Raw genomic sequence first — 12,968 nt, 5'->3', positions numbered from 1 at the left:
GGGCAGATGTCATGACTGCTGAGTCCTAAGTACCTCTTTCCCCAACACTCATTGTATGAGCTTCCTTATAACATGAAGCTATTTTATCCAAGTTAACATAATTCAGTTCCCAAACTGAAATGTTTAGTACTGATATAACATTGTAAAACCCTCATTCATATTTAATTGCATGTATGTGAAGTGTGGTGTGTGTAGATAAACACGGGCAGCTTGGAAGCTAGAGCTCCTGGAGCTCTCATTACAGATGACCGTGTTTGACTTGGGTGCTAGAAACTAGACCCATGTCCCTTGTATAAGCAGAATACTCTTCACTGATGAACCACCTCCCTAAACCAAGTTTAAAAATAATAAAATAAAATAATATTCACATTTTTTTTCATTTTCACTATCTTAGGTATCTTATTCAAAAATCACTAAATTCATTTTATCGTAATATCTGCTGGGAAATGCCATGTGTAGTTTTTTTTTTTTTTTTTTTATTGGGCAACAGTGCTTTACAGTTGATGCTGGACTTGCATTTGGCATAGTTCCTTCCGTAAACCAACTATGCAGCAATTGATTCTTTAATTACCAAATCAAAGAGATTTCTTTAGTACCAGATGGGTATCTGAGTTAAGGAAGCTTCTATGTAGACTCACTGAAGCAGGAATTTTGCCCACTAATAAACAACCTCTGAGAGACCTGTGCAATTTGTTTCAGGTAATGAAAAATACAGTATTTTTAGTATTATAATAATATATACAGTATTATTAGTATTATAATAATATTAGTATTATATGACTATCAAGGTATTTTAATGATATAAATAACCCATAATTATATTTCACAGCAATATTGCATAATGTTAATTGCTTTGGGTTGCACTATTGTGACTTGCTATGTTTATTTTATTTCTCTCATAGGTTTGGTTATGAGGAAATGCATTTGAAAACTTGAATAGTAACCATGTTTCTATATCTCACTTTGAGTCTTTTACACACTTAATTGTGTAAACTTTTGCACTTAATTGTCTTTACCGTTGAAACAGAGACACTCTTTCTTTTTTCCTTCTGGTAGAAGTTATAAACTAACAGAATACTTAATAAAATTGTCTTTTATGTTTTAATTACACAGTTAATGCCAGCGAAGCATGCTACCATGGCAACCTTAAGTTTTACTCCTTCACATCATGACATTGTCTTTCATATGTTGGAAATATTCAGGAATCTAACACAAATGAACTAATTACCTTCAACTGTGCCATCCAAAATATACACAGTAATATAGGACTATACAACTTGTCATGGTGGCATTCTTATTACTTCATCATCTGCTCAGACCTATTTCCCTCACTCCATCCTTGCCCCAGAACAAAAACAGATTGTAATCATGGCAGGATTTTTAACTTTTTTATAAAGAAAATAATATTAGTTCCTTAAACAAACTGGTACCGATTTTCACTTCTGGAACATTCTTATATTGTCTCTTTCTTCTTATACACTACAGTATAATGTTTCCCCTGTAGGTGCAGTAACAAAGGTCTACTCAACCTTAGAAGAGCATTAAGGACAGGCAAAAAACAAAACAAAAAACAAACAAACAAAAAAAAACAAAAAAACAAAAAAAAAAAACTATTGCTCCCAAATTCATGTTGGTGAAATGAAGAGCCTATTAGAGTTACTTATAAGAACACGGTTAACTCAAACAGGTGTATTGGACTACCAACTGGCAGATGGGCATCTCCACAAGAGTCTCCTCAACACCAGCAGTTGCTTTCTGCTTGTATAACCATGGAAACTGTTTTGTGAGTTGTATTAGTCAGAGTACTTAGATTAGCAGATATTATAGAATGATCTCTTTTTGTATTTATTTGAATCTCTTATTGTCCAACTAAGCCAACAATGGTGGTCTATGAATGGAAAGTCCAAGAATGAAGGAGATGCTCAATTAACCAGCATGGATGTCTAAACTGGTCTTCAGTAGATTCTGAAATTCCAAAGAAGTAGGCTCTAATGCCAGGAAAGAAATGGATGTTTTAGAAGAAAATAGCAAACAGGCAAAGAACAAAGCTTCCTTCTTCCATGTCCCTATATAGGCTTCTAGAATAAGACATGACCCCAGAGCAAAGGTGTGTGTCTTCCTATGTCAAAATTCCAAACTAGAAGTGGGTTCAGCCACTTCAAAGCAAGCAAATGCTCTGTCAGAGGTGTGCCTTCCATTTATGGATTGTAATCCAGATGTGGTCAAGTTGACAACCAAAAACAAACATCATGTGAGATATATAATATTCTTAGCTGCCTAAACCTGTAAAATTCATTCTCTTCACAAGTCTGATGAGTCTTCTTTCTACTCCCAGCAGGAATGACTCTGTAAGAGCAAGATACACAATGCCCTCACTTAGACACATATATAGTCAAACATACACACAGAAAATAAAATAGATTGCTTTGGGTTAGGGTCTAGTGCAAGATGAACTCCTCAAACACAGCAGATTCCTTCTGCTAGTAATTCTAAAGTAGTTGCATGAGTTGGACTAACTAATGGTCTCATACCATTGTCTGTTTCCTATCCAGACAACTCAACCCTGAGGAATGAAAGCATGACAAACAAAAGAAAGACAATCTCTCTAAAGCTGTTATTTGTATTTAAAACACATTTATTGCTATACACTCTAATGAATTATGGAATTCCTAGATTTGTGATTTTGTTGTTTTTTTTTTCTCTTTGGGCAAATTCTTTCTAAATACATGCTTTCTCCTGATCCGCATAATGAGTCAAACCAGCTCATGTTTTCTTTATGCAAAACTGCTTCCACAGTGGATGCATTTCCCTTCACACCAGAGAGAGCTGGCAATGTGAGGTCATGCTAATCGCGATAGGTGCTTCATTTAAAAGTGAAATTCTATGCCTCTGAGTTTCGTTAGCCCTTTCTAAAGAATCCATGGCTACTAAACCAGGAAGTTTAGTCTTTCACATTTCTGGCATAATCTTAAACTGAACAGAAATTTAATTAAGTGATGAACTTTCAGTGTGTGTGTGTGTGTGTGTACAAAGCCAAAGGCCAGAGGTGGGTGGATGTTAGATGTATGACCTCCAACTTACTCCCTTGTTACATGTTGATCACTTAACTGTTGAAGGCCGTTTTTCACTTAGCCTAGCTAGCCAAAAATTTACAGCAATCCTCCAGGAGGCACCTCCTCTCTTTGGATACATAGATTTTATATAGGTGCTATGTATATGAATTAAAATCTTTATGTTTGCATAGTAACTTATTTTGTTCACTCAGACATCAGAACAGTCCCAAAACTTACAACAGTGGTTGGAGTAGAGAAATGAAATCTGTACTTTGAGATATGGTATTCAGCGTGCTTTCATGCTGGTGATTGCCAGATGATTGTGAGTACAGCTTTTCTGAGAGTTTACCTGCCTACTGATATGCTGTTGTAAGTACATATGTAAGTAAATATGTGCCCTTTTCTTGATCCTTCATAATTACCTTGTCTCCTTTAAATAAGAAGTTAAAACACTTTTTACCTGTAGATTGCCAGGGGGCAAGGATGCGAACATCAAGGTTTCATTGGAAGGAAGAAATTAAGGATAATATACATTGTGAAATATTAAATTGTCTGACAAAGCAAAGACTGGGGATATCACCCACATGTCTGTCTTACGTATTTGACCAAGGATCATTGGTAAACTAATCTTTGCTCTGGAGAGCTCAGATGATACGACAGAAGTCTCACTACCGGCTTCTGATTACTTTGCTATGTATGTGCACGTTATTCTACACTAGACCATCCAGATTAGATAAGCAAATATTAGTAATTAAACCCACACTTATTTGTACCCATACAGCTTACTTGCTGGTTTATTAGTTAATTTTCTCTTTCTGGAACAAATAGCTGATAAAATCAACATAGGAAAGACATATCTTTGTTCAAAGTTATGACGCAGATATCCACAGAGAAAGAATCATAGTGACAGGAGCTTCTGGAAGTTGATCACATTGCACCAAGAGGAACAAAGTTGACATAGATAAATACGTTTGCACAGCTGGCTTTTTTAAAACTAAATCTGGAACAAAAACCTATTCAGTGGTGCCACCTACATTGAGGATGGGATTGTCCTATCCCTGTTAACCCAATCTGTATTGGTCTTTATATACTTGTCCAAGGCTTATTTCAGGCTGAAAATCCAGATTAACCTTTACAGAGGCTTTAAGGAGATGATGTTTACCATGTATTGTTGTCATTCCAGCATTTCTTCACAAATGCCCAAGGCTTTGAGAAACTTATCTCACAGTTTTTAATACCTGATTAATTCTACTCTAGTTTCAGCCATGATTTTTGTATCATTTAGAATTCTATAATGTTACAACATATCTGAAAAAAATCTACTTCAAAGACAAACATTTTTTTTTTATTCAGTGTTTCGGAGGTTTCAGAACATGAGCATTTGTCTCTGTAGTTTCTAGATTAGTATCAGTTAGAAACACATCATGGTGTAGAGGCAGTGATAGAATACAGACAGTCAGATCCTGGCAGGTGAAGAGAAGGGAGAGAAAGAGTAGAAAGAGTAGAGGAAAAAGGAAAGAAGGTGGAAAAGAGGGAAAGAAGAGGAAGAAAACTAATAGAAGAGAAGAACAGAACGGAGACCAGGAAAAATAGCAGGTAACAAGGAGGAGAGAGAAAGGGAATAAAATCTTCAAGAACAATTTCCAGTTATTTTTTTTAAATTTCTACAAGTAGGTTATACTTTTAAAATATCTGCCTTCTTTCAATAATCTACTCTTTTATAGATTCACCAGTATCTTGATCTGTTGATAAGATCAGAGTACCCATGTTCCAGAGAGCTGCACTTCCCAACCAAGTTTGCAATGTCTGTCCCTTTGGTGGCATTTTTATCCAAACCAAAAGACTCTTAACAATCATAATAGTTATTATATCTTTCAAGAAGTTATTTATAAAGAGTTGTCTCATCTTATGCTGACAGTTATAATCATCAGAGAACTCTGTGGGAGTTTCCCAAGTTCTGAAATTGGACCCTCAAAGCAGCTAAGTTATTAGATCCCAAGCAATTTTGATTGATTTAGTCTTCTCATTCACATTTTAGGAAATACTTACCATCATCACCCACAAATTATTTCTCCCTCTAAATTTCAAAGTACAAAGCTATATCCTTTGCGTCCTACATCATAGTCTTTATTCCTTTGTGTTCTTCTCTCGTGGATCTTAGATTATGTGGAATCACACCACATCCCCTTTCTTGCTTCTTCCCGTCTTCTAAGGTTACAATTATGTTTTCATGCACAGCTAAATTGGACTCCATGCTTTACTCCAGCCACAGAGATATTGATAGGGAAAATCAAGTAGAAAAGCAAAGAACCAAGAAAACTTGCTTGATTCCTGAGATAATATAATTGCATTTATTAGAAAATACATAGTCACCAACACAATTCCAGCTTTTCAAACCAAGTGCTGTCTTCAGTATCACTTATTAATTGTCTCTCACCTATTCTATAAATGCAATTTACAGAGTAAAAAGATGAATAAATGGAGACTCAGATTTTTCAGTAGAAAATATCATCACCTCTATTATTTGAAAGAAATCTTGTCTTTGTATAATTTTAGACAAATTCTTATCCCATGTTCTAACTTAGAGGAATCAAGACACCCACAGATTTTGCTTATGGATGAGACTAATATCTTCTTCCTAATGCATCCACAGTTGTTCTCTTTGACTATATAGTTTAACCGTTTTCTCCTTAGGAACAGAGACATTATCCAGTAGCTTCCAAATGTATTCCTCATAGTGCTGCTCACAGATGAGGGCTGATCCGAAGAATGGGGCTGAGGAGAAAATAGGCCAATGAGGAGATTGAGATGAGGTTTTTAACAATAGACCAGTTGGAGATCAGAGTCAGGTCCCTCGAAGAAGTTCATTCCTAATTCTGGGTTATTCCTTCCCCATCCTCATGACATGGGAGTCAAAAGAAGGACTTCAGGCTTGGAAGCAAGGCACTTTACCTACTATGCTATCCCATTGGCTTCTTTTAAATCCATTTACTTTCACAAGCATACACTAACTAGTGACAACCAAAATCCCAATTTTGACAATAAAAGCATGCTTAGTAGAATAATAATTTAAGTAAATATGTGACTGTGTCTTTGTAATATATCCTTGTTGGAAGAAATCCTAAAATAAGATACAGTACAAATTCATTTGAATAGAAATACATTAGAAATGTATTGAATATGAGCCAGAGAGATGACACAGATAAAAAGAACAATTGTTTTGCAGAGGAGACAAGTCGGTTCCTAGCACCCGTTTGTCAGCACATAATCTTCTCTGATCCTCGTCCCAGGGATTCAGCACCTTCTTCTGACCTACACAGGCACCAAGCACATATATCCTGTGCAGACATGCATGTAAGTAAGAAACTTAAACACATAAAAATAATTAAAGGAAATGTATTAAAGTTATCATAAATGTTTACAATTATCACTTCTAATTTTATCAAGTTACATCTAAGTTCTAAATGTTGGCCTTTTCCTCTTGCTAAGATCGTCTAAATTTTCCATAATGAATATGCATTACATTTGCAATGGGGAGGATAATTTGCATTTGTAATAGATTACAATTTGTTTCTGCTCGTGTTTCAGTTCTTAATTCACATTGTAACTATCAAACAAAACCCTTTCCGCTCTGATGTAATACAGCAGAACAAATTTTGCCAAATGTCTCTTCAGAGTGTTAGTGTCTCCCTGGATTTTCTAGTTCATTGCTTTAATAGTTTGATGTTAACTATTTTCCAAAAGAAACATCTATCTTGGGTGGTTCAATCATGTTGTTAAAGAGAAAGAAGATTTTCCTCCTGAACAGTAGAAAACAAAAGCTTTATTCTGTGTGAGATCATAAGCTTGTTATTTTTCATTTTTCTTTTCTTGTATGAAAAAAATGCCAAAATTTACAATATGAAAAATAAGTTGAAAAACTGCCACTGTTTTATTATATGATTTGAAATGTAGTATTTAAAGCAGAATACTATGGCAGGAGTCATCAAAATAGAAAACTGGGATTGAAGTCCAACATTTGCAGCTGAAAATGTAGCTCAGTTTGTCTAATAGTTTCAGGACTTTCTCTATTATCTCCTTAAAAACATATCCAATACTCACATACTAATGTCCCAGAATTACCTGTATAAAGTAATAAACATCCAGTCTCCATAACAGAGGGAGAACAGAATCTAAGATAGTGATGCATAAAGACTGGTATATAATAATCAATAACTAGTGTTAGAGCATATTGTCCTTGAATCAGAAAACACATAATTTTAGAAAGAAAGACATTCTGATAACAACAAGCAATTTTACTATATGCCTAGCGAATGGACATTTGGTGAGACTTATACTTTAGAATAAGTCTCCAGAGCGTTGTGAGAGGCTTCTGTTTTGCCCAGTCCCATAACCATTCAGTCCCAAAGAAACTCACAAAAGTCTACATTAACTATAAACTGGTTGGCCAATTAGCTCAAACTTCTTATTAACTCTTACATCTTAAATTAGCCCATAATTATTGTCTGGGTTAGCTAAGTGGCTTGGTACCTTTCATCAGCAGGGCATTCTATCTTGCTTCCTCTTGGTCTGAGTGATGACTGCAGACTGAGTCTTTCTTCTTCCCAGAATTCTCCTGTTCTGGTCACCCTGCCTATATTTCCTGCCTGATACTAGCCAATCAGCATTTTATTAAACCAATACAAGTGACAAATCTTTACAGGGTATTAGACCATTGTCCCATAGCACATCTCCACCCCCTTTTTTCAAAACAAGAATTCTGAATTTAATCTCCTCTTTTTAGCTTTTTTCCAGACTATTATCCATAACAACTTGTAACCAAGAATCTAAGCAAAGGCAAATATCCATAATCTATTTTTGCTAATTGGGGGGGAGGGGGCTGATAATCTTATGGGGACCTAAAGAAAATTTAGGACTATGGTCAAATCTTGACTGGAATATTTTGTGAGGCCTACTCATTTTAACCAACAGTCTTGAGGTTGTTCTGGATGTAGAACTCAGAGAAAATTCCAGCAGAGGGCCTCTGAAATGTTGGATCATCTAGGCCATCAGCTCCTATGGGGGCTTTTCAGGTCTTCCTTGATCAAACCTGATTTTTCTTAACCCAGAATAAATTCACAGTCTCTCCTTTCCTGTAGAAACAAAAACAAAACCTCTTCTCCAAAGTAACATTTTAAATTTTGAAGTCAAGGCATTTTCAAAAAAAAATAAAGGCTGAATTAATCCAGCAACATTTATAATCAAGTGTCTTTTAGCAACTGTGTCTCCTTCCTCAACAGTCAAACCATTTGAAATCATTACAATAACATACAGTAGCCAGATTCTTTGTGTAGTTTCCACCTTTAAGTGGCTTTATTTCAAACTTTATTTTTTTATTTTTATATTTTTATTTTTAATTTTTTTTGAGACAAGGTTTTTCTGTGTATCTTTGGCTGTCCTTGAACTCACTTTGTAGACCAGGCTGTCTTGAGAATTGAATTCATAGAGATTCACCTGTCTTTGCCTCCCAAGTGCTGCGATAAAGATGTGTACCAACATACCTAACTACTCTCTTTCTTTCTCTTTCTTTCTTTCTTTCTTTCTTTCTTTCTTTTTTTATTGAGAAAAAAAAAACAAGTTTCCACCTCCTCCCAGCCTCCCATTTCCTCGTCCTCCCACCCTTCTCCCCCTCCTCCCACTCCTCTCCTCCTCCCTCTCCAGTCCAAAGAGCAGTCAGGGTTCCCTGCCCTGTGGTAAGACCTAGGACCTCCCCCCTCCGTCCATATCTAGGAAGGTGAACATCCAAACTGACTAGGCCAGCATATTGCGTAGGATCAAAACCCTGTGCCATTGTCCTTGGCTTCTCATCAGCCCTCATTGCTCGCCATGTTCAGAGAGTCCAGTTTTAACCCATGCTTTGGACTGAGCTCCCAAGGTCCCAATGAGGAGCAGAAGGAGGGAGAACATGAGCAAAGAAGTCGGGACCACGAGGGGTGTACCCACCCATTGAGACAGTGGAGCTGATCTACAGGGAGCTCACCAGGGCCAGCTGGACTGTGACTGAAAAAGCATGGGTTAAAACTGGACTCTCTTTCTTTCTTAATTTAAGGACTTTATCTTTTTTTTTTCTCTTTCAAACCTACATATATTTTTAAACACACTGTAAACCATTTAGAAGGTTTTTTTTTTCATCTAAATCTATCTGTATTGTATATCTTTTTTTTTATTTCCTAGCCACACGAGATTTTCATGTGGCTAGGATTAAAGCCATTGCTTTGACAGCTGGATCCACCCTATTCCTTAGCTTTCTGAGAGTTTAGCTTCATGACTGAGGTACTGGTGGGAGCCTTGTTTATTTTCACAACTCTATGGAGTTTGAAGGCCCCTGCCATCACTATGAAGCATGCAGTCAACTATTTATAAACACCATTTAAGTATTTGGTGGCAGGGCCTCTTAAAAGAGCTACAAGTGTTTTATAGCTAAAGCTGAGTCAGGAAACCTCTCTTAAATGAGACGATCTCACCTCTACCAAACAGACCCTACCCGACAAAATGCTGCTACAGAGAAGTCATATTTAACTCTGTTCTTTTGTGTTTAGAATTACTTCCCAAGTTCTCTCAGGTTTTATGTGGATGTAGTTGGTCACATTGTATGTCATTTGTTGATAGAGTTTTCTGTCCCACCCTGTAGTGCTGTGGGACAATGGCCTTATACCCTGTAAAGATTTGTCACTTATATTGGTTTAATAAAATACTGATTGGCCAGTAGCCAGGCATTAAGTATAGGCAGAGTGACCATAACAGGAGAATTCTGGAAAGACAAAAGACTCTGTCTGCAGTCATCACCTAGACCAAGAGGAAGCAAGATAAGAATGCCCTGTTGATAAAACGTGCCAAGCCACTTGGCTAACACAGACAAGAAATATGGACTAATTAATATAAGATTTAAAAGTTAATAAGAAGCCTGAACTAATCGGCCAACCAGTTTATATTTAATGTAGACCTCTGTGTGTTTCTTTGAGACTGAATGTCTGTGGGACCAGAAACCTCTTTCAGCACCAGAGACTAACTGATAAATTGCCATTGAGGAGGTGGATTCATCTTCCATTTCTGTATGAATATTATAAGTATTAACCCCAGGTTGACAAACTGTTGTGTAAATTTTCCTAGGCTGGCCATTACCTACTCCTTCCACATAAGGCACCATGAGAGACCAATGTACTTCCTCCCATGTCTATCCTGGGGATTGAATGTTTACTGAGGTTACTTGCAGAAATATATTTGTCTCAAAGGAAATTGCATCCCTGAAAGACCCAGAGTGTGGGTAAAGACTCCAGATACTGCACCCCCAGATCTTCTTGCACAGCTTTCAGGCAGCTACACTAAGCACAGTCCGTTGGAGATTTCTTATTGCTTATATAATCTTGGAGAGCTGTCTTACAAATCCTGTAACATTATGAGCTTTTTGCTTTCATTCTATCTTTGTGAGAAACAACATTACCAAAAACAACTTTGGTGAGCACAGGAATTATATGGCTTATACTTCTACTCAATAATTTCAGGAAGTCATAGCAGGAACTTAAACAGAAACCTGATGCAGGATCCATGGAAGAACATTGCTTGCCGAATCAGTCACAGGTTCATGCTATCATCCCTACACAGCTCAGGGACACATTTTCAGGGTATGGAATCACCCATAGTGGTTTAGGCCCTGCTATATCAGTTTAAATCAAAGATAATCTCTCACTCACATATTCACTGATTAATCTGATCTAGACAAATTCCCAGTCTCCTCTAGGAAAACTACACTGTGTCTAGTAAATTGAGTCTCAACCTTGGTAATGCTAATGACCCTATAATACAGTACCTCATATTTTTTCTTGGGTTATGAGTAATAATGTAAATATCTATGTTTTCTGACAGTCTTGGTGACCAGTGTGAAATGGTCATTTTACCTCCAAAAGAGTTAATGACTCTCAAGTTGAGAACCACAGTTCTAGTTGACAATAGTGACCTAGAGCTGCTCTCAGTAGATTTCCTTAGCTCTTTGGGAGAGTTTGATCCCACAAGCAATAAATTTTTCAATTTGGAAGAAATAGCTACATGATATAAACCAACATGGGCATTCCTCTTTGCATGATTTTATGTTTTTCAGAATGTTTTTCAATGACAGGCTTCTGGAATGAGTTAAGACTTCTTATCCTAAAACTGCATTCTCTGCTAAACTGGGTTATGTATCACACATGCTAACACATTTCTCTGAAACTCCAGTGAAGACACTAATAAACTTCTCCCTCCTTAGAGTGTGTATGTCACAACTCTCTCATAGAATAACCTGTCGTGCTAAATCACATCCTGTGCCACCACTTTTCTTTATTTTTGATCTCAGGCTGATACAGTATCTGGATGTCATACATATAGGAAGAAAGTATGAGAATGAAGAATATTCATCAGTTTCACGAAAGGAAAGCCCAGTGATATGTGGGTAGCTGACCCATTGTTTCCATGTGGTTTTAAACTGATGTTCATGCATGGAAGGGATTAGTTTCCTTTCACACAGAAATCTTATTTGAGGAAATAATATTTACCTTTAATAATATTGTCTATTAGCCTAGTCATTGTTACATCAAACTCAACTATATAGTTGTTTTACTATATATGTTCCTTAATTATTAAACATGGGGATCTCATTAGACTTACTCTGTCCCTGAACCCACTATGTTGCTATGGAGCTGATGATGTCCATGAATTTCTGATTGCTTGCCTTTGCTGCTTAGTGCTCAGATTATGGGTTACATCACCATCTCTTGTTTGTATCCTAGGGCTTCATGTTAGATAGACAAGTACTTTACCAATAAAGTCACATATCAAGAAATATGAAAGATTTTCTGAAGCTGTCTTATCATTTAGGATATGCTGACAGAAAATATCTGGAAGGCACTGTCTCTAAGTTGTGGTGGTCAATCTGCCACTTAAATTCGTAATCTTTTGGGGTTATGATATAATTGACTTAAAATTCTTATTTGTCCAGACTGCAATAGGATAGAAATTGCTACCTGATATAAACATAACACATGGATAAATTATCCCAATGGAAATGATGGGATATTTGCATCTGCCTTTGAAAGAATTTATCAATCATCTGAGGAACAGATATCTCAAAAACTCTCAGAGACATAGAGCAGGTGGAGTCAAAGAGAGCAAGAAAATAAATTCCATCCATGAAGTGCTTTTAAAATGCAAGAAGTATGTCGACATCCTAGTTATGAAAGTTATCCATCCTGTCAATTTTCTGACTTTAATATATTCAAAATTCTAGAAAAATGCTGCTTGGTGTCTGACACCTGCAAATACTGATTTCTTGAATTTATGTTTGAAGCTGGGTTCCAGAAATCTTAATCACAACAATTTCAAGTAAATGTTTGTGCTGACTGTTATGTTCTCTACCCTTTAAATTGACTAAGAGAATAAGCCTGAATAGCTATGTTTCTTTCCAATTTTGTGGACATGAGACTCTAAAGAGGAATTTGAGGTAGCTTATGAAAAAAATGAAAATAAAGATACTTGGATTTTATAAATTTTCTATAGATTATGAATAATTTTGCTTTCAAAAAGGACTCTCTCTAAACTGCTGCATCCAAGGCATCACACATAAAAATAAGAAATGGAGAAGCACAAGAGTTATAAAATATTTGATCTAGTTTCTTTTCTGTTGCTGTGATAAGACAATCAGAACCAAAATTGAGGAAGGATTACAATTCCAAATTTGAGTCCAGCATTGAGAATCCAGCTCAGATCTTTAATAACTAGCCACATCTTTTTCATATCCAGGAGCAGAGATAATGTGGGTATCCTTGCTAGCTGGACACTGCCTCTTCTCAACTAGCTTTTATCGCTCTCATACTGTTCAAGGTTCTCATCTTTGAAATGATGCTG

Source organism: Microtus oregoni, unplaced genomic scaffold, assembly GCF_018167655.1.
Source record: "Microtus oregoni isolate MIOR12 unplaced genomic scaffold, Mior012 000002F_ref0000024, whole genome shotgun sequence".
Classification (NCBI taxonomy): Eukaryota; Metazoa; Chordata; class Mammalia; order Rodentia; family Cricetidae; genus Microtus; species Microtus oregoni.
This window is presented reverse-complemented; position numbering follows the sequence as displayed.